General features: G+C 37.5%; 1 pseudogene; it reads left to right on the forward strand.

The window, feature by feature from the left end:
- The window catches only part of LOC112134268 (protein C-mannosyl-transferase DPY19L1-like), a 78,084-nt pseudogene that overhangs the window by 20,947 nt on the left and 33,345 nt on the right, over window positions 1–23,792 (forward strand).

Here is a 23,792-nt window from a genome sequence, read left to right on the forward strand (position 1 = left end):
TACTAAAGTAAAATAGTTGATTAGTTAATAGTTAATCATTGATTAATTTATAGTTCAGTTTTATGAAAATATCCTAAAATATCTTATTATCATAAAATCATTCATTATTTGCATGATTTCACCACTGCCATGGCCCATCACACTTAAGATAGTTTTAGAGATGTAAATAGAATTGGGAATACTTGATAAATTTAATTACTATTTTTTTTGAGACAGGTTCTCACTCTGTCACCCAGGCTGGAGTGCAGTAGTGTGATCTCTGCTCACTGCAACCTCTGCCTCCTGGGTTCAGGCGATCCTCCTGCTTCAGCCTCCTGAGTAGCTGGGACTATAGGTGCATGCCACCAAACTCAGCTAATTTTTTGTATTTTTTGTAGAGACAGGGTTTTGCTATGTTGCCCAGACTAGTCTCAACTTCCTGGGCTTGAGTGATCTGCCCATCTCAGCCTCCCAAAGTACTGGGATTACAGGCATGAGCCACAGTGCCTGGCATAAATTTTAAATATTCATAGACATTTGAACATAAAAAATATATATTCCATATATTGTTATGGAATATCTAATATATTGTTATGGAACAATATAATCCATTTGCTGTATGTATGTGTGTATGTGTGTGTGCTGAGATGTGTGAAGTCTTACTTCTTACTGTAGTTTTGTTGTAAAAAAAAAAAAGTCTGTAGACTACTGCTTAAGGTAGCATGAGGGAGCAGCTTTTACCTTAGAGCATTTGGGTCTTTCCAGATGGCTGTCTCTGGTTCTTCTTCCAATGTCAATGGCTGTAGATTGCTTCAGCTCCATCCAGTGTATATTGTTTACATAAAATATAAGGGAAAAGACCACTCATTATCAAATGATATTAATAGCTCTTTACTAATGTTAAAATAGAAGTATCTTCTATGCAATATTTAGAAGTGTCTTCTATGCAATATTTAATATCTGACCTGATTTACTTTATAGTTGAGCAGCATTCCTAAAACTAAAAGACTAATTTTTAAGGCTTTTTATGTTTACTTTTCTTCTTTCTTATTTGTTTTGCCAATTTACTATACTGTGTATATGTTTGAAGTATTTTGCCTTGAGATTATCTTTAGAATTTTCTTCCTTGCTGCTTATTGATTCTTTGTAGTACAGAATTATGAGAATTGTATATGATTTTCAATTCGGGATAATGAGTTTGAATTTGCTATTATTGCATTATCTCCTTTCCTTTGGAAATGTGGCATTTTCAGTTTAGTACCTCAAGGATCTGTTGAGTTTCTAGCCCACTGTTTGAGTATCTAGCAGTTACTTGATAAGCATTTATCAAATGAGGAAGCTATAAGAAGATTGATGTAAAATATATTTGCATATAGATTTAAGACACTTTGAAGTTAATGTTTCTGACTTAGGTCTAAGAAAATTCTTTTGTTTAATTGGGGAGACTAAAATAAAAATGCATGATTAAAAGATGATGTGAAATATTTTGTTTTTGAAACAAGATGCAGGGAAATAAGTTAAAAATACCAAAAGAATATGGTAATGAGAAAAGGAGGCCGACTTGAGGGAAAGTGGGCCTGTGTGCTTGCATCGTAATGAGCCAGAGGGAGAGAAACTTGGTGGTGTCTGTTCATTTTGCTGAGTACTGCCCGTCTGTCTATGGGTAGCTTTATTACATTTGGGAGATTAGATTTTAAATAAGAGAAGTTAAAATATGAAACATGGCATTATTGCTAAGCTGCTAATCTGCACTTATGCTACCTTTTTTTAAAAAAAATACGGGGTCCTGCTATATTGTTGCCCAGACTGGAGTCCAGTGACTATTCACAGATGTGGTCACAGTGCACTACAGCCTCAAACCACTGGCTTCAAGCAGTCCTCCTGCCTCAGCCTCCCAAGTAGCTGGAACTACAAGTGTGTGCCACCATGCCTGGCTACTTTTTTAATTGAAAGAAGAATTTGTAAACATCTGTTAAAGAAAGCATTCATATTTTCTTGTAATGCTTGTTATAACTGTTTTTTCAAAGGCAGAAGGCACAACATCTATTGAAGAGAATAGAAGGTTCTGGTTTCGGTTGAGGGGTTTTTGGTGGTTTTGGCCCTGACCTGATCTTTCTCAGTGTTTAACCCCTGTGGTGCCTGGTAGGCAGTTTTTTGTATTCAGTTGTTCAGTCAACACAAACAATTCATACCAAGTAGTTTCTTAAGACTGTTTGGGCTCTGAGAGCATGGGAGCGCGGCAGGGTGTGTGTGAATGGAAGACAGAAAGGAAGGAAAAATAAAGTGCTTAGAACTCCAGAGGCAGGAGAAATTTGTTCTGCATGGAGGGGCTACTTTAGTGTGACCTTGTAGAATCAGAGGTATTTGGATAGGTAGAAATAAACCATGAGGATAAAGGCATACCAGGGAGAGGCAAAGACCAAAATCTAGTATGTGGAAAGTAGGTAATAAGCAGATCAGTTTCGCTGGGATGCATGTTCTTCAGGGAGTGTTGTGGGGGATTCAGATTGGAACAGTGGTTGTGCTGGATGATCAAAGCCCTTGATAACTGACTGGGTTGAAACCTATTCCAAAGCAAGTGAAATAAATACAAAAATTGACCAGTATAAGAGCAGGATTCAAGCTGAAGTCTGATCTCATGGAACACTTGACTTTCCCCAGTCCTCAAAGTCAAGCAGTGACTACTTCAGCACAGTGTTTGTCAAATTGTGGGGCATCACTTATTAGAGAGTTTTAAAATTGATTCAGTGGGTTGAGCCCATTTCATTTAAATGAGAAAAAAATACTACAAAGTAAATAATATCATCTACCACACTAGTAAGGATAGATACTACTTAGAGAAACTTCCATTTGCTGTGCGTGTGTATATATACGTGTATATACACGTGTGTATATATATACGTGTATATATACGTGTGTATATATATACACACACATACATGCACACACACACACACGTATGTGTGCTGAGTTGTGTAAAGTCTTCTTACTGTAGTTTTGGTGTAAAAAAGTCTGTAGACTACTGCTTAAGGTGGCATGAGGGAGCAGCTTTTACCTTAGAGCATTTGGGTCTTTCCAGATGGCTGTCTCTGGTTCTTCCAATGTCAGTGGCTGTAGCTTGTTTCAGCTCCGCCCACTTGACTGCTTTGTGCTTTAGCTGGCCCCTTCTGTGTTACCCAACTCTTGGACACCATGGTGGTCTGCACTAGCAGCACATGTTTTCATTTTTCCAGCTTTGCTTTTGCTGTTTGTGTTTTTCTTAACCTGGAACCATCTTTTTAGCTCTATTCAAAGGCATCCTAAACTGAAGGTTCTTCCCACAATTGATCCTGATGTATATTATTTTGCATACAGTCTCTTATCACTTCTTTTCTGTCAGTGTTTTTCATTGCATTTTTGTATGTTTTTTGACCTGAAGTACATTTAGAGGTTTCAAATTACTAGTTAGTTCTTAATGTTTCCTTCCTTGATGGTTAGTCACCCTTGTAATTTTATGAGAGGGATAAAGCTGCAGACTTCTTAAAATATGGGTTAAAAATAAAGAGGAGGATATCTAAAGTTGTTTTTAGGATTAAAAAAATAAATTGTATTATATACTGAGAAATAAAAGTTGAGATTTGTCTAGCAGATTAGAAATTTGCAGGCAGATTGACTGTGACGTTTTAAGTTCAGAAGTATATTTGTTTTGAAACAATATACATACAAGTTTTTAGAAGCCAGGAAGCCAGTCCATTTCACTAGAAATGGAAGAAGGGAAAATAGAAAACAGCCAAATGGTGAATGGAGCCAGGCTGCCAAGCTCTAACTTGAGGAGATGAAGTGAGATCTATTTTGCAAACACAGCCTACTCATGGTATAATTCTTTTTCAGTATTTTAGTATTTTTAAAAAATACTCATTGTTAATTATTTTTTGAAGCTGTATTGATTTATACTTACCGTTATTTATTTCATAAGATACCCTGATATTTCTTAGCCACAGACTAACAGTTTCTGAAGGCCAGTTTCTTAAGACCCAGTGTGTGGAAATCTCTGTTCTTCAAGTAAAAAGAAGCATTGGTTGTTGGGCAGTTAGAACTTTCCCCATAGTTTCTTCTGGAGGAAATTAATGTATGCTTAAGGTTCTCTTATTGATAAATATAAAAAACTTTTGGTGTTGGACTCTAAGGCAGATATCAAGCGGGTGATACTAAAACTTTTATTCTTTGCACTTTAGTGTGATTTAATATTATTTTGGAGTTCGAAGTTAGCTAGGTTATGGTGCATTGTTGAGGAAGAATAGATTGGATAGTATATTAAGCTGTTAAATAATGTATATGTTTAACAGTTCTCTGGAAAAATACATATGTATATAAAGTTTATTATAAATTTTACTGCTACGTAAGGATGAGTGCAAACAATAACAGGGTTTCTAAGCAGGAGTTTTTTCTTTCTCTTTTGAAAAGGGTGCCAGAAATACTCTGACTAGCTGAAATAAAAGCGGGAGTACAATGCTGGGATACAGAGGCCTGGTGGAATCAGAGAATCATAAAAAAAAAAGCCTTTGTTTAAGGCTCATTCCTTTGTAGGTGTTAGATTTATCCCTACTGGCTGCCAGTTCTTCTTTGCCTGTCGCTGTCCTTCAGGCTTGCTTTCCTGGTTCCTTCCCATCTGCCTCAGAATGTGTTCATTCCTTACCTCCCCTCTCACATGACAAAATTGAAACAAAATTTTTTTTTTTTTTGAGACGAAGTCTCGCTCTGTTGCCCAGGCTGGAGTGCAATGGTGCTATCACAGCTTACTGCATTTTTCGCCTCCCGGATTCAAACGATTCTCTTGTCTCAGCCTCCTGAGTATCTGGGATTACAGATGCACACCACCACACCCAGCTAATTTTTGTATCTTTTTTTTTTTTTTTTTAGTAGAGGCAGGGTTTTACCATTTTGGTCAGGCTCGTCTCAAACTCCTGACCTTAGGTGATCCACTGACCTCGGCCTCGCAAAACGTTGGGATTACAGGCGTGAGCCACCGTGCCCGGCCAACAAAACTTTTTAATTGGACTTCCCTTGGGTCCCCTTGCTATCCCCATCTAGTCTCCCACCCCTTCCTCCTCTCCCCAGCAGCGAGGCCCTGGTCCCATTCGCCTCTCCCACTGCTCTGCTTGTGCAGTTGCTTACTTAGCAGCCCTGCCTTTGATTGCTTGATTTGTTTTGAATCTTAGGATGGTGAAATGATGCCTGAAACCACCCAGGGTTTTCACAGACCAGGGCTGTGGCTGGCCAAAGAGGACTCTGGTGCTTTTGAACTTCATTTTCTTTGTAGCGTTCTCCCCTGATTAATGCTGCCTCTGTCTTCAGAGTTCCTACTACTCTCCTTAAAACTGGAGCTGAAGGATAGACAAAAATTCCTTTGCCTAAGATAAGAGAAATATGGTAGAATTATAAAAGTACTTAAGTTGATTTTTAGATCTCATGTTAGAATCTTTGAGTTCTTTCCCATTCAGTATCTTATCCGAGGTTGCCCCCAAAATACCCCATTAGGTTTTTAGACTCTTCAGCCTTTGATTCCATCTAGATCAAGCGCCGTCTGAGGAGGTCTTCTGGAGAAAACAGTGGGCAGTGAGTGTGGCTGATGAGTCATCCTGGGGCAGACAGAACAGTGCCCCTGCGGAGTGTCTCATTATTGACTGACAGCTGCCCAGTCACTGCTGCCTACTTGGACTTTTGTTTATTGTATCCCATGCAATACTTTTACTGGAACTTTACTTTTAAATTATCCCTTCAGTTTATGTTGAGGATCTTGTCAGAAACAGCTGTGTGAAATTCCTTACTTTATTTTATGCATTGTTATCATATGAGTGTATTATCTGTGACCCAGCAAATAAATAACTAGTAAAAAAATACTTTTTTATGTGTAAAATGTTACGACTATGGAATTGTGTAAAATCTTTATGTAAATTTTTAAAGATTAGTAAAATGAATACTTACATACCCATGACACAGATTAAAAAAATAAATAAATTATCAGAGCTTTCATACCCTTAAAATTCCTTCTTAATGCATTCTCTTTCCTTCCCTCAACCCTCAGAGGAAATGGCATCCTAACTTTTGGACCAGTGTTTTCCTTGTTTTTCTGTATGATTATGCCACTCGTGTATATATTAAATATGGTGTGTTTAGTTTTGAAAAACTGAGTATCAGGCACAAACCTAGCTGCTTAAGGAGAGGACACTATTGCCCTTGTTAGATGAAAGTTCCCAGAAGAAGAGAATTTCTGAGTCATGGTCTTTAGGTTCCCTGAGGGAACTTTCTGAGGCTGTCAGGAGGCAGCTGAGCTAGGGGAGGGAGCTGAGCTGCCAGGTATTGGAGTGGCTGGTTAAAGTGACAAGCCAAAAGTGAGAGTTAAGCCTTTAATCATTTACTGTAACGGTATAAGTGAGATGTGAGGATCAGGATGTCTCACCCCCGTCAAAAGGGATCAAAAGGCTCCTGCAGTTTATGGTTCTTGAGGTGGTGGGGCAAAGGAGAAGGGCTAGGAGCCAAAGAGTGCAGAGTCTGAGTCAGAGTGGGGAGCAGCCTCTTCAGGGAGCCCCTCTCCGCCAGCAGAGAATGGGACCAGGAAATAAAGGTGCCTGGGCTAGGAAGGCAAACATAAGAAGAGCTTTATCACCCAGAAGTGGCTGAGTCATTGACTGCAACTCCCCTGAGAGACTACAGTACACTGGCTCTGCACCAAGCCTGGTGTGTGAAGGGCTTCTTTTCCCTGTGAGGCCTGCCAGGCAAAGCCTTGCATCTGGCCAGGCCTGAGAAATCCCATATAGGTTTTCAACCAGGAGCCTGACTCCTCAGGACATCAGTAGACAAGGTCATGAGCTAGTCCTGGGATGAATGTCGGACTCAGTCGGTAGGGACATCTGGCAGAGATGTAGTGGCCAGGTACTGAATATCCAGCAGAAATATCATGAGGGGAAGAGCTGTTCCCTCTTTCTAAATTCACCACTGTTTACCCTGGCTCTCTGGAGCATATCAAAGCAGAACAACTTCTGTGAGTGACATAAGTGTCTTTAACTGATGCCAGCAGTAAAGTATGTGGAGCCAAGATAAAATACAGACAAGAATCTGGTCCAGGCTCATCCAGGCTCACACAAATAAAATGTGGAGATTTGGGGCATGAGTCAGTACTTGGTTCTGGACTGGCCACCTTCCATGGTTTGTGTACATCTGTCCTCTTGGCATCCCATTGGGATTTCCTTGACTGCTGTCCCCTGTTGGATCTCCTGTGCCCTTTTCCTGTTTGTTCCTCTTTCTTGGTTTATTTTCTCACTTTGGTAGACCTCATCTAGTAAGTAGGTCTTGAGAGTAGATAGCTGGGAGGTAAACATTTATGAAACTTTGCATATTTGAAAATGTCTTTATTGGCTTTCATATTTGGTTCACTGTTTGGCGAGTATTGAACTCTAGACTTGAAAACATTGTTGGTTGCTTCAGATGGTGCTATTCAGATGTTCCTAAGTTATTCGGATTTCTAAACCTTTGTATGTGACCTTTGCTTCCCCTTCCTCTCTCTGGAAGATTGTAGAATATCTTCTTTGTCTCTATGGTTCTGAAATTTCAGAGCAATACCATCTCAGTGTAGATCTGCTTTCCTGTGTTCTCTTAGACACTTGATGGGTTGTTTCAATCTTGTACCTCATGCCTTTGATTTCTGAGAATTTTCTTGAATTATTTCTATATTTATTTCATTCCCTTTGTTTTCTGATTCAGAACTTTTATTGTTTGGATGTTCATAGTTCCCAGTCCTCTAATTTCATTTTATTTTCTTTCTTTTTTTCCCCATTTTTAAGCTCTTTGGCTTTGTTCTACATTCTAGAACATTTTATCAGCCTTATTTTTTCCAACTGTTCTACTGAGTTTTTATTTTTCATTATCATGCTTTTAATTTCCAAAAAGTTTTGTTTGTTCTATAAACATTCCTTTTTTAAAAATAGTATTTTATTTTTGTTTCATGGGTTCAATACGTTTTCTCTCTAAGGGTATTAATGATGTTTTTACCCTCCCAGAATAATCTTGGCATCTTCTAGCTTGTGTTTTTTGTTTGTTTGTTTGTTTTTTTTTGAGCTGGAGTCTCGCTCTGTTACCAGGCTGGAGTGCAATCGCATGATCTCGGCTCACTGCAACCTTCACCTCCTGGGTTCAAGCAATTTTCTCTTGCCTTAGCCTCCCAAGTAGCTGGGACTACAGGCACGCGCCACCATGCGCAGCCAATTTTTGTATTTTTTTGTTGAGATGGGGTTTCACCATGTTGGCCAGGATTGTCTCAATCTCTTGACCTGGTGATCCGCTCACCTCAGCCTCCCAAAGTGCTGGGATTACAGGTGTGAGCCACGTGCTTTTTAGTTTCCCAGCCTCAGCTGCTTCTGCCTGTGGCCAGAGTCCAGGAGACATATCTGATTCTTCACCTCAGTGCAGAAGTGACACCCAGTGCCAGTGACTCCTCCTCCCCCTCACCCCCGGTCAGATGCAGACACTTATGCGTGAGGGCTGAGCACACACTCACTAAGGCAGGGTCAGTGTTCTCTTTTCCTTACTTCATCCCCTCTCTGGCGATGAGGTTGCTTTTTGAAGAGAACTTAAATGATCTTTTTCATGAACTTCTCTACATTTAATGGGGGCTGCCCAGAGTCCCTGTGGCCGCTCTGATCTGTTTCTGATCTTCTCCCCTACTTTTGAATATTTGCCCTTATCTCTACCCAGTTCTCCATTGTTTCTGAGCTTTTGTGAGAAAAGCCTGGATGTCGTTTTGTAGACATAAGTAGTCAGCAGAAAATCCCTTTTCTTCCACATAAGGAACGGGCTCGTCAGAGGACAGTACCTTCATCTTCCGATTTTCTGTTCTCTGTTATCTTCTTTGGTCATTGGAGGTTCAGAGTGGTTTCTTTGATACCTGAGAGATTTTTTTTAAAGCTGCTTTATTTCTAGATATGTTCCAGAAGCCCTGAGGGCCTGGATGATTAGTCTGTATGTCAAAGCGCTTTTTAATTTTGCTTGATGTCCCCCTTTACATCTGGAGTGAATAGTCATCATTAATACAGTTAATCTTCCTACCTTCTCTTCCCGTGATCCAACCAAGTTGCCTATGAAGTATTCTTAGGCTCTGTAGCAGAATGGAATAGCGTTTTGTATTAATTTTCCACTCTTCCACTGCCCTCCACCTGTTTTAAGGAAAAGAAAAGTTGAATTTCTTAAATTTTATGCCAGTTTTGCTTCCATTGTTTTACATGATATTTTCTTATTCTTTATTTTCAAAAAATCAAGCATTTACTGCTTATACAGGCTGGATTTTTGGCTAAAAACACGTCTTAAATAGGCTGTGAATTCTACCATCTCAAACTTTTCCAGCTACATTTTTTTTTTAATGTACTGTTAACTTGGTCTGCTAACACATCTTTAATCAAACCCATTTGGTCTAACAGTTGTGTATGAATATTTAAAAGATAAGTATTTTTATTTAGTATGCATAAATTGATTAAAGTTATTGGTTGGCAATATTGGCATCTTTTCTCCAAAACCTTCCCCTTTTTATGCCTTCACTCTCTCAGCAAATGACACTTCTGTCTACTGTAATGCCCAGTCTGACCTCTAAGAGATAGCCATGACTTTCCTCTTTCCTCTGTAATCCAAGGAGTCACAAAATCCTGTTATTACTATCCTGCTTCAGAATATCTCTGGCGTCCTTCCACTTCTCTGCCAGCCCATCCCCCTGGGATGACTCTGCATCAGCTCATGTGGCTCTGCTCCCCACCAGTCTTGCTCCCAGGCTGCTCTGCACACTGTTGTCAGTGTGGTCTTATCATCTGAGGAACTGTGATGAGGACAGTGCAGCTGGAGAGCAGAGTGTGGGTAGGAGGAAGAATAGTGAAAGGAGTCCCCGAGGTGTATGCAGGGGCCAGATCCTGCAAAGCATTTCGGATATGTTTTGGTGTTTGGATTTGACCTTGTGGGCAGGGATGCCATTGAAGGGCTGTGTGGATGGAGTGGGATTGGGTCCATTCATTGTTAAAGACAGCATACTCTGCAGTGTAGAGGGAGCAGGCTTTGGGTGGGGGGTGTCGGAGGCTGTAGCAGCCCAGGGGAAGAGGATGGGAGCCTGAGCTGGTATGACGGTGGTGGGATGGAGGGAAGTGGACAGACTCTGGGTTACTAGGAGGGAGGCTCCAGGGGGAGCATTTGTTCAGAGGAGAGTGATATTTCCAGGCAGGAGAAGGAGGAAGCATCTGGGAGGAGGCTGCAGTTGTTGGATAGGTAGTTGTTCACCATGGAATGAAGGGCCTGGAGCACACAGTGGAGAGGTCTGCATAGGAGTTGAGGAGTGTGGTGGTTGGGTCAGAGCAGAGGCTCACCTGAACACATGGTCCTGCCTGGTATTGGGGCCAGTACCAAGAGCAACAATGACATGAGGTGTGGTATGTTTGGCTGCAAGCTTTCAAAAAAGGAATGCCAGCAGTCTTTTGATTGAATAGTTCTGTTTTCAGATACCCTTTCACTCTCTTTCATGGACAAGGCTTGGTGCTAGGCACCATGGGTGAATCGAGGAGTTCACAATCTAATAAGTAAATAACTTCTGTTAGAACTGGCAGATAGAGAGTTAAATTAATGGTGTTAATCACTTGCTTGAAACAGACTGGAAAGGACCAAGCTGAGAACTTTTCTCACCCTTCCCAATTCTTATCCTCATTCCTCATCTTTCTTTCCCCATCTCTTTACTTAGTAACCAGTGAATCCCCCCCACCCCCCACCGCCACCGTGAGTATAGGGGAAGGTTCTCAGCTCTGCACCAGGCCTGCTTGGCATTTCTTCATTGGGCTAGGAAGGTGCTCAAGCCTTCAATCTCCAATTTAAGATTGGGAATTATCTTAATTTGGTTATTTCCAAATTTTTCTCCATTTTCTCTTTCTTAAGCATTTATACAACAATAAGAAAACTTAACTCGTAAGAGTTATTTAATATAGTTTTGAATGAACTCTGATTACTTTTTTCTCTTCAAAAGTTTAACTTTGGATGGTTCATCATTTTTGTAAATAGAGATAAAAATCTCAATGATTGATGAAACCTATCAAAACTTGGTAATTGATTTAAATCTATACAACTGTAGTAGGTAGGAAAGAAGAGAATTATAGAATTCTTAAATTTTAGAACTGGAAAGTATTTTTAGGTCCTTTTTAGCTTTATTTTTTATTATCCTCTCATTTTATGTCTAAGAAAAATCAAGGTTTAGGTGAATGAGATGTATGAGTAAATGTGGTAAATGTTTAGCAAGCTTAGAATGTTTTAAAATTTGCACAATAGGAGCTTTCATATTTTCTGACAGTTGGTGGTAATATTGCAGAAGAGTTTTTTTTTTTTTTTTAACCACTAGGGAATGCTAAAATATCAACTGATCAACTATAATGGGAAAAATTTTTTTAAAAATTTTAGGTATTCTGATTACTGCATCTTTTCTGTTTAGCAAAATAATAGGACTTACTTAGTAGCCTCTATGCATTGGGAGAGGGTGGACATCGAGAACACTAGTTTAGATTTGTTTCAAGTCATACCATTTCACAGTGATTCTAACTCAGAACATTCCTTGTAGATAAACAAATTTTATTCTCCTCCTCTAGCTTTGCAGTTCTCAAAAGTATACTAGAAAAAATCTTCCTCTTTTGTTAGTTAAGCCAAGCTGAGCCCATATTCATGGAAGATGTTGGACCATAACCTGTATTTTAGTAATTTGGTGAAAAAGGAATGTTGTTACAGTGGCTCTGCCCTCAGGAAATTGTCCAACCTCAGAGCCTCCCAGGTTGTATGGCAACTGAGTGAGGGTATGCGACTTCTTAGGCAAACCTCATCCTGAGATTTGGTCAGGGAATTGGATTTGTGAGTCTTTTGTTCTTTCTCTACCTTTACTCTGCCATTTAGAAAATTAAAGTTATTAAATTTCCATTTGTATTCCTCGTTGTTCCAGAGAATTTTTAAAAGGAAATTTTACATTAAATTCCCCAAGTATCATTTTTTAAAAAACTCATCTTTCTTGTGTTTTAGGTTGTTTTAGCTTCTAATCAGAGAATGAAGTGCCTTTGCAACTAGATGTCCCAGTGACATAAGAAAATGATGTGTAATCTCTGTATAGTCACAATATTGAGCTTGTTGATTATCTCCTTCAGATCCCTAATATGTTTCCTTTAGCTTACTTGACCTGTCAGATTATGAAAGAATTAAAATTGTCCACTGTGATCAGATTTTATCATGTTCTCTTTGTATTTCTAGAAGTTTTAACTTGGTACTTGACTCTTAACATTGGTTGTCCAAAAAAAATTTATTATTTTTTGAGACAGTTTCACTCTGTCACCCAGGCTGGAGTGCCATGGCGCAATCTCAGCTTATTGTAGCCTCTGCCTTCCTGGTTCAAACGATTCTTGACTCTCAGCCTCCTGAGTAGCTGGGACTACAGTCATGCGCCACCACACGGCTAATTTTTTTCTTTTGTAGAGACAGTGTTTCATCATGTTGGGCAGGCTGGTCTCGAACTCCTGGCCTCAGGTGATCCACCCGACTTGGCCTCCCAAAGTGCTGAGATTACAGGCATGAGCCACTGTGGCTGGCCCCCAAAATTTTTATTTAAAGGAATACAATTAGAATTGAGTAAATGGAAAGAGATATACTGTGCAACTGAATGGCCATCATATAAATGACAGCCTTTCCCAACCCAAATTATATATAAATTTAATGTCATTCTGATCAGAAGCCTGACAATTTTTTCTTGGGTTGGGGAGCAGGGTTGGGACTCTGGTTCAGATGTTATATGTAAGAATAAGTTGGTAAGAATTACCTAAAAAATCTTAAAAATAAGAGTAGTTGGGGGTGGGGAGCTTTTTAAAATCATGTGTTAAAATTACCATAATGCTACAGTAATAAAAATAGTGTGATACAAAGAAATACAGAATTAAGTCAGTTGAATAAAATAGAACAGAGTCTAGCATTGTAAGGAATTAATATAAGATAAAGGCTGAATTTCATTTCACTGGTAAAAGGGATGTTTATGTGATAAATGATTTTAATATAATTGGGTATTTCAAAGAGAACAAAATGAGGGTGAAAGAGCTAAGTGGAAAATGCAGTTAATAATATTAGAAGAAATTTTAGGAGACTATAGTTTTGAGGTGTGGAAGACTGACAGAGACAAGACAGGAAGTGCAGAAGAAATAAAGGAAAATATCAGCATATTTAAATACATAAAAGTTTAAAAATTCTTTCTGACAGAATACACCACAAATTATATCAAAATACTTTGTCACACATATGTGTTAACTTAAAATAATCAAAAGGATCAGAATCTAAATAGTGTTTATTCAAGCACAAAGTGTGAGGGTAGACCACTCAGGAACACCAACTCCAAAGGAATGAAGTCAGCCTTTGGAAGGGGAAATTTAGGTTTCATTTATATAGGCAGAGACACAGACATTTTTAGCAGGAATACAACATTATTCATACGGATTGGCACATAGTCACAGCAGTTTGATTGGTTATAGGTGGTATTTCTTTTGGGGAAGGGTACATTTAAGTTTTTTTTTTTTTTAAACAGAGGGTATAATAATGATGGGTTTTCTATAGTCTGATCTAAGCAGAGTAAAACAACACAGGGAACGTTAATCTTTAACAGGGGTTATTAACTACGAAGGCAGGGTCACATCTGTAGTTTCAGCTACTCTGGAGGCTGAGGCAGGAGGATTGCTGGATCCCATGAGTTCGAGGCTGCAGTGAGCCATGATTGTGCCACTCTACCCTAGCTTGGGTGACAGAGTGAGACCCAGTCTCTGGAAAAAAAAAAAAAAGGCAGGAAGTTTTTGTGCCTGATATTGTTTAATTCTCTAGTCATTGTACTGAACAAGAAAAATAAGAAAACAAGTTAATCTATAATCTGAGAACGGAAGTTGTAACCATATGTGACTCAGATCACAGTCACATCTCTCTCAAGGCTTAAAGGGGTTGTTTTTTTGGACAGCTTTTAAATGTTATTTTCACATTTGACAGTCAAAGGTTTGATAACCTTAATTTTTAAGTAGGGAAATAGTCTAATAGAAAAATAGACAAGAATATGAATAAGCAGTTCATGGAAGAGAAAATGCATGTTGTCAAAACAAAACACTAAAATGATCCTGCATACAAGTAGGCAGTGAGAAAAGGGTTTTCACCTGTCTAGGGACAAAATTTGAAAAACACATGAGGTGCTGCACGAGGGGTGGAGAAACAACCTCCTGCATACTCTGTGACGAGGGTGTGGACTGCTGCAGTGCTTCCGGACACAGCTCACATCCTTTGACTCGTGTGTCTCACAGTTAGGTCCCTCCTGCCGAAACAAACGCGCCAGCATTTACATGTACGAGGATGTTTACTTTAACCATTTTTTATTATAGCAAGAAACTGAAAAATATTTATATGCCCAGTAATATGGAATGGGCTAAATAAATATATTTGTACTATACAGTATTTGCCATCTATAAAAAGAATCCCTTTAACTTTACATATATTGATTAGGAATAATCTTTATGCTAGAATAATTAGGAACAAATTTCAGAGAGATGTTAATATGATCACATAGAAAATATATGTTTGTGTGGTTAGAGAGAGAGATTTGGAAGAATAGACACGTACTAAAATATTCTTAGGTGAATAGGATTGGGAGAGGGTAGCAAGAGAAAATCACATTTTTTCCCTATAAACTATATTTTTTGTCTTGTTAGAGTAAGTTCAAAACACTAAAATATATTTATTTGTTTTTTAAACCATTAACTCTGTCTTAACCTTTCTAATGTCTAATCACTTGTGATGAAGCCTGGGCCTAGCCTGTGTGCTTCTCTTTTGAAGAAGATGTGGTACACCTTTCAGGAGAGAACCCTGGCGTCCACTTCCTGGCCTGTACTGCTTTCTAAGCTCCTCTATCTGATGGTCTCATTTCAGTGATCCATCACTTCAGACACTTTCTGGCCAATGTCCTCAGTTTCTTTGCCCCTTTATATTTCATTTGTGCTTTCTAGGCTGATAATCGGTAGGCAAAAATCATACAATCTTATGATTAGTGACCCTATAGATTTGTGTTCTGCAGCCTCAGTTGTTCCCCTAAGATATCCCAGCAGCACTGTGTTTTCCCCAGTTACCGCTCTCCTGAAATGTGAGTGGTGTTTCAGACATTTCTGTCTTTCCTCAAGCGTTTAATGCTGCCATCGTTTCTCTCTAGCAGCAAGTGGCTGTGTCTTCTGCTCTGTGGGGAACATGGAAACTCCACAAAGTACTTGCCACTAATGTGCAGTCTTCCTCCTCTTTTGCCAAGGTAAACAGGCCACCTGTGCTGGGGTCCCAGCCCTACCTGTCTTCTTCTGGATACTCCTTATGTGGATTATCCCTGCTGGCCATTGCATCTGTTCCTCTTTTCCATACATCACAAGAGTAAATACAAGGCCTTTGATGCCTATACCATCTGGTTCTTTGTTTCCTCTCTGACCTTTCTGTGGTATACTTATAGATAGAGAAATAGAAGGAAGGTAGATAGAGAAAAAGAAGGAAGGATATTTGGGTAGAATAATAAGAAAGCAGCATGAGCTAAAATGAGTAAGAAGACCTCAAGAGTAAAGACGCAGAATGTGATGAAATAAACCTAAACATAGCCTTATGCCTCCTACCCAGACCTGGGGACAGTAGGGAACATATTTCACTCTTATCTGAGCAAATGAAGGTTAATTGTTAGAACTACTAGATTGCACCATTGTAATTTCTTATCTAGAGTTATAAGCCTGATTGTCATACTTTGATATTTGTGTTCTATTCCAGTTTTTGAAAACAAATGAAACATAAAACTTTATAAACTGGTATTCCTCAAGTGTATTCTGCAGAAAAGTAGCTTGGGGATGGGATTTGGGAAATGTGAAATTAAATATTTAATGTGTGGAAGTGCCTTGTGAATTTCTAGGAGCAGGTAGGCAGTGTGGGGTTTTCCATCCTCATGACCATGGATCCCTTTCCTTGCACGTCTTTCTCACCCTTTTTCCTAATGTATGTCATCTGTCCCAAGGAAAGCAGTTTGAGAAATGTTGAAGGACATAAATAAATATGAGGTACTAAAGAAAATAAAAAGTAAAAACCAGGTTGCATGATGTACAGCAGTGTGACTAGTAAGAATTTTTTATTCCCTTTCAGTTTATGTGCTTTTCTGAATCTATACATATTGAAGATAGCAAATGATTTTTTAAAAATGAAAAAAGATTATTTTGACTAATGATACTTTGGAGGAAATAAACTATTTTATAAATAAGCATAGGAGAGTTCTAGTGTGACTAAAATCTTTTATAATACCAGAGGTTATGATGTTATGCATTTTAACGTTTTTCTCAGGATTGACCTGGATTTTTGTTATTTATGTTTTCTTCTTTTCCAGTGGCAGCCGATTAGGAGGCCTGGTTACAGTGTTGTGCTTCTTTTTCAATCATGGAGAGGTAGGTAATCAAAAACTATTCTCAGAATTACTCCTGGAAATGCAGTTTTCTTCTTTAAATTTAATCTATAATGGCATTCTTTAAATGTTTGGTCTTATTATTTTGATTCAAAATTTAAACACTAGCATTCATTTAAGTTAACTTTTCATGGCCATTATACTTCTTATGTGATATAAGGCTTAGTAATTTGATGAAATAGTGGGTCTGTATCAACTGTATCAATTCTTTTTTTTTTTTTTGAGGCGGTGTCTCTTTTTGTTACCCAGTCTGGAGTGCAGTGGTAGATCATAGCTCACTGCAGCCTCAAACTCCTGGGGTCAGGTGATCCTCCTGCCTCAGAATCAGCTTCCAGAGTAGCTGGGACTACAGGCATTCATCACCACACTCAGCTAATTTTTTAAATGTTTTATAGACATGGAATCTTTCTATGTTGCCCAGGCTGGTCTCGAATTCCTGGCCTCAAGCAATCCTCCTGCCCTGGTCTCCCAAAGTGTTGGGATTACAGGTGTAAGCCACCTTGCCTGCCCTCAAGTATCAATTGTTTGTATAATTTTAAAACTGTGAAAGCTCATATTTTAGTTATAATAGAAGTAGGCAGTAATCGATATAGCTTTCTTTTGTAAGGATAACTTTTTGTTGCAGGAGCTGCACAATGTATTCTTATTTTAATGTATTAACATTTGATATTCTTTTAAGTACTTTTTGCAAAATATTTGAGTGTTCAAGGGCTTTCTAAAGAGAACAGTATTGTAAAAAATGTAGACTCTGGATCCAGGTTACCTGGGTTCAAATCCTGACTGCTATTTAGTGGCTCTGTGATCTGAGCAAGTCATTTAATCTCTCTTTGCCTTAGTTTCCTCTTTGTAAATGGGCATAATGATGTTACCCACCTCATAGGATTATTGCAGAGACTAAGTGAATTCATATGTGTAAATGCCTAGAACAGTGTTTGGCACATGGTAGCTGCTATGTAATTGTTAGCTTGTATTATTACTGTTATTGACTAATTAACTTGGTTTAAATTCTAATATAAATTCAGAGTTTCAATGTTTCTAGATTAATCATAGTTGTAAATGAATTTCTAATACACCTTGTCTAGATTTCTTTCATGATAAATTTTGTATGAGGGAGAAAAGAATAAAGGTCAGCTTGCTTTGTGTGAAGTGACTTTGTCCTTCCATGCATTTTATACACTCAGTGCCTGCTGTATTTGAGTATGCACGTGTTTTAACATGTGCCATAACAGTAATCATCTCCAAACATAATGCAGAGTCAATGCTGGACTTCTTTTTAGTCAACGAGTTACTAATGGATACTTAGCTAATATGTTCTTAGTATTTAGAATCACAGAAATGTAAAGCTAGAGTATTTGACAACTGGTTGCAACATGACATCAGTTAATTGGTATAGTATGTGTTTCAAAAAAAAAAAAAGATTTGGCTTTTCCTGACTATGGATCCTGCACATTGTGATAGTGTGGACCATGAAGCACTTTGAACCACAGATTCTGTTAGAACGACCTAAGAAATGGGGAAATAACCATTTAATAATGGAAGAAGGAAGCATTGTGTGTTAACAATAAGGTGTCAGGGGAAAGAGGTTATTCAAAATTTTGGAACCTAGACCACCAGGAAGACCACTATTTGTAAAGCACAAAGGTCTGTCTTGCTACCCTCAGTGTATACTGTGGTTTTTAATTCTTGGTCTTAAGTTTTCTTATAATTTTGATACTCACGTGGCATGAACATCATTCCTTACAAAGTTTTCTTAAATTTTAACGATGGAATTCAGACTATTCAGTTGGCTTTTCAGGCTGATGAATTGTCTTTTTGATACTTTTCAGCTACTTGGTGTAGCTGAAAAGCATGCTTAGACATTACTTTTTTAGGAAAAGGTAAACCAAATATCATTAGAATTAGAATTTCAGTTTTGCTGAAATAGTCAAGTAGATAATTTTACTTACATGTAAAATTACATGTGAAAATACAGGTAATGGCATTAAAATTGAGAGCATAAACTGCAATTTTGGGTAAAATATTGGTGAGAACTCAACATATTTTGGTTTTAGTTAATGAGATTTTCAGACCCTATTTTTTTCAGATTTTTAAGTGTATACTTTTTCTGTGGACAGAAATATTCACTCTGGTAGTACATATTTATGTATTTAGTGAGCTTTTGTAGAGCATTGCTCACTGGAAATGCTAGTGGATTACTAATTGTACCTTACTTTCTTAGGAGAGTTACTTTGATCACATGAGTGATTGGTTTATGTTGCAAAGAATAGTTCTGAATTGTTACTTGCATTTAAGTTCTATTTCCATTATTTAGTTTGCTCTGCACTAGATGCTAAGATAGCATAGGTTTACTTTTTTAAAATTTTCTTTTTCCTCATATGGTTTTACAAGGGGAAAATTTTGCCTGAACAAAATAGTTACAAAATGTGTAGCATGAATAGCTTAATCGATTATTAAATAAATTATTTAAAACACTTTTAAAACCTTCAAATCTGAAACTTGTGAAATGCAATAAAAGGGTTTATAATAATGATCAGTAATATTGAGGTTATACATTCTATAATAAAAACTATGCAGATGTTTTCATTGATCAAGCTTCTTTAGTAAATTTCATTCTGTCACAACTGAGAATTTTTGCAAAGACGAAAGCTAGCAATTTTGTTTTGCCTTTAAAATGTTTTCTTTTACAAGATGCACACAACATGTGTTGATGGTGCAGGGTTTTGGCATGCTGATAGAAAAGCATATGAATGTGTATTAAGAAAAACCTGAATACAGTATTTTTCTCCAATTTTTTGATTGTTAGAAATTCTTTTTTTGTGAAATAAGATTGTTTAGCTTTTTCATGATAAGATTAAAAAAAAAAAACTATTACCAAACATGATTGATTCTGTTTTATGTAAAACATAATCGCATATATAAAGATGTGCACATATGAAGAGGAAATTCCTTACTTGGTATTTTTTAGAAATAAATACTTTTTAAAAAAGTAATTCAAAGTAAATGAAAGGATTGCCTTGGGATTCATATCTAATTAACCCATTTTTATGACCCACAACATATTTCTGACCCATATTTCTTAACTATTTTTGCATTGAACTGAGATTAAACAATAAACATACATGTTCCTAATTACTTATTGACATAGTTATGCCATTTATATAAGATTTGGAAAGAATTCTTAGAACACTTTGAAAACAATCTCATTCTTCTAATATTCTTATGTGGTAGGTACGTAGTAAATATCCCAATATCATAAAAATGGAAGCACTAAAACATTAAGTAATTGGCTCAAGGTTACCCAGCAGGGAGATGATTTTATTTATTTGTATTTTTAAAAAATTATTTATTTTAACTTACAAATAATAATTGTAGATATTAATGGGCTACAATGTGATGTTTTGATTTATGTATACATTGTAGAAGGAGTCAATCAAGCAAATTAACATATCTGTTCCTTCACCAACTTAGCATTTTTTGTGGTGAGAATGCTAAAAATCTATTCTTTTAGCAATTTTGAAATATGCAGTACATTATTATTAACTGTAGTCACCAAGCGGAGCAATAGATGATTAAAACTTATTCCTCCTGCCCAACTGAAACTTTATATCCTTGGATCATCTCCCCATTACCCATCTCTCCCCTGAGCCTCTGGTAACTACCTTTCTGTTTCTGTTTCTATGAGAATGACTCTTGGATTCCACATGTAATTGAGATCATACAGTATTTGCCTTCCTGTGCTTCGCTTATTTCACTTAGCGTAGTATCTTTCAGTTCCATTCATAGTGTATCAAATGACATAATTTCCTTCTTTTTTTAAGGCTGTGTCATATTCCGTTGTGTATGTATAGCACATTTTCCTTATTAATCTCTTTATGGACACTTAGGGTTGCTTCCGTATCTTGGCTATTGTGAATAATGCTGAAATGAACATGGGAGTGCAGATATCTCTGATGTACTGATTTCAGTTCCTTTGTGTATATACTCTGAAGTGGGATTGCCAGTTCTATTTATAGTGTTTTTGTGGAAACTTACATGGCTTTCTAGAATGACTGTATGAATTTACATTCCCACCAACAGTGTGCAAGAGTTCCCTTTTCTCCAACACTTATCATTTGTCTATTTTGGTAATAGCCATTCTAACATGTGTACATTGATATCTCATTGTGGTTTTAATTTGAATTTCCCCTATGATTTGAGAAGCTGAGCATTTTTTTTCATATATCTGTTGGCCATTTGTATCTTTCCTTTTGAGAAATGACTTCAGATTCTTTGCCCATTTTAAAAATTGAGTTGTTTTGTTGCTATTGAGTTATTTGAGTACCTTATATATTTTGAATATTGGCCCCTTATCAGAGGTATGGTTTGCAGATATTTTCTCCCAATCCTCGGGTTGACTCTACACTCTGTTAATTATTTCCTTTGTTGTGCAGAAGCATTTTAGTTTGATGCAATCCTATGTGGCTATTTTTGCTTTCCTTGCCTGTGCTTTTGCAGTCTTATCCAAGAAATCATTGCCCAGATCAATATTGTGGATCTTTTTGCAGAGAGAGGATTACAAGTTTCCTGATTCTCCCATTAATCTCTCCAAACACGAAACTCTTAGGTAAGGGAGTAGCATTTCAAAGAAGACATCACTGTAATTTATCTTTTACAAATGAAAGGTGCAGAGACCTTTTCTTACCAATTTGTGGACCTCTTCATTTTTCTTTCATTCTTTCTTCCTTTCTTTCCAGTGTTGGTAAGGTTTTGGCCTGCTGTACACCAGGTACTTTTTGATGCTTGAGATGTATAAGTAAAACAAAGACTCCTATCCTTGTGGACAATCATGTGAATGTGGGATTATCTTCTGCCTTAAAGCAGGAGAATAACTGGCTTATTTGGGCAGTAGCAAGGAGGAGCAGAGAGTGATAGCAGATAAGGTCAGACAGTTAATAATTGGAGGTAGGATAGAGTGGGAGCAGATTTCTGTAGGTCATTATAGGGTCTATTTGGAGTGGATGGAATGCCACTAGAGGATGATGACTAGTAGAGTGACATGATTTAAATTATGTTTTACATGAATTTGGGAAACAGTGTAAGTACAAGATGTATCGTTTTATGAAGGCTATTCACTGGTATGTCTATGGATTTGTGAAATTATATTAAACTTACAGTAACTTCAAAAGTTCAATAAAAATAGAGTGTGTTAATCTTAGCAGCATATCTGCTGATGTAAATTTGAAAAGCAGTCTACAATAGAAAAGTAGCCTACAACATCTTTTATGACCTTGCCCAGCTGGATTTCTGATTTTGTCTCACATCACACTTCAGGCTTTTTTTTATTGTTTTGCTTCAGCCCTATTGGCCCTTCTTTCTCCAGTTCCTGGAAAGGACTGTTCCTTTTCCTTCCTCAGGGCCTTTGCACATGCTGTTTCCTATGCTTTGTATATGCCTCTGTGCCCCTCATCTTGACCTGTGCCTAATTAACTCCTAGTCATCCTTCACAACTGGGCATTTCAGTTTGCATCTCAATGGTGTTCTTAATTTCTTCCTGCAGATCTGGATTTCCATCTGACATAATTTCTCTTTAGTTTTAAGAATTTTATTTAGCATTGTGATAAAGATCTCCCAATAAGTCCCTTAGTTTTTGTCTGTCTAAAAATGTTATTTTGCCTTCATTTTTGAAGTATATGTTTGCTGCATAAGAATTATAGGTTGATAGCTTTACCTTTCAGCCTTTAAAGATGCCATTCCATTATCTTCTGGCTTCTACTGTTTTATAAGAAGTCAGCTATAATTTTTGTTGTTGTTCCTCTGAATGTAATGTGTCTTTTCTCTGTTGTTTGAGGATTTTCATTATATATTTGTTTTTTATTGGTTGATGGTGGTGAACCTAGACGTGCTTTGTTCATTGAACGCTTTTGTTTTGTGGGTTAGTTTTTATTTTTAATCAGTTTTGGAAAATTTCTAGCCAAGATCTTCTTTTTAAATACTTTATTTTCCCCATTCTTTCTCTCTTCTTCTTTGGGGATTCTAATTACATGTATGTTCAACTTTTTAAAAATACTATCACAGATTTTTGACACTTTTTTTTCCCCCATTTTTTTTCTCTCTATTCCTCCCTTTGGGTATTTTCTCTTGCCATGTCTAGGAGTTGACGGATGCTTTATTCTGATGCATGCAGTCTGCTATTATCACTGTCTGGTAAATTCCCTGCCTCCCTCTCTGCCTTCCTCCCTTCTTGCCTTCCTTTCTTCCCTCCTTCCCTCCTTCCCTCTCTCTTTCCCTTTCTTCCTTCGTTCCTTCTTAGAATTTCCATTTTTTTCCTAGAGCCTCCATTTTTCTGTTGAAATTTCCTATCTCTTCATTCATCTCACTAATATTTTTCTATACATTTTAAAATCTAATTATAGTTATTTTAAAGTCTGTCTTCTAATGCCAACACCTACATTATCTGGGAATTTAACTCCATTGACTGTTTTTTTCTCTGTATTGTGGATCATGTTTTCCTGCTACTTTGCATGTCTCGTAGCTTTTTATTTTATGCAAGACAATTTCTGTTAAAGAATGATAAAGGTTGAACTAGATAATCATTTTTGCCTCAATTTCCCTAGAAAGGGAACATCTTCTTTTATGTCAAGCACCTAGGAAGAGAGACTGAGAATTTGGATCCCACATGAAGCCCTGCCAAGCAGGGCAGTAGTATAGCTTTAATTTGTTTTAGTTTACTTCCAGTTTCAAATGAACTACAGTGATCTCTTTTTTCTTTGTCTGAGTCTCCAGCTTTCCAGATGCTCAACTTGGGATGATTCCTTTGATTTTACCACTCTTTAAACTGGGAAGGGGTTAGTTTTCAGCTTTTTAGTTAATTTTAATCCATCTCCAGATTCAGCCGTGGCAAGGCCCTGGAACCTAAGCGCTGTGTGAGATTGTGATCTTACAGAGTTCTGACTTTCCCCCCCTCCTCTTCATCTGCCAGATTCATGTGTGTGTATGTTTATGTGTGTCCCAGGTTGGGGGAGGGGTGGCTGTCACAAAAAATATTCATTTTTGTGTTTGTAGCTTTTTCAGATTCTTGTTTCTATGGTTAGAAGTTGTTTGGTTCCAGCAAAGACTCTCTGCCTGTGGCAGATCCTTACCTAAATTATGCAGTTGTTCCCAGGTGTGACAGTAGAGCCAACAACTGTTTTATATCTTCACTTGGGCTATGTCTAGTTCCACTGTAAATCTTGTACTAAAAAGGCAGTACAAGAAAAGTGCATTTTTCTCTACTGTTTTTTCTCCAGCTTTTTATTTTGAACAAATTGAAACTTAC

This window comes from Pongo abelii, chromosome 6 (genome assembly GCF_028885655.2).
Source record: "Pongo abelii isolate AG06213 chromosome 6, NHGRI_mPonAbe1-v2.0_pri, whole genome shotgun sequence".
NCBI classification, from domain to species: Eukaryota; Metazoa; Chordata; class Mammalia; order Primates; family Hominidae; genus Pongo; species Pongo abelii.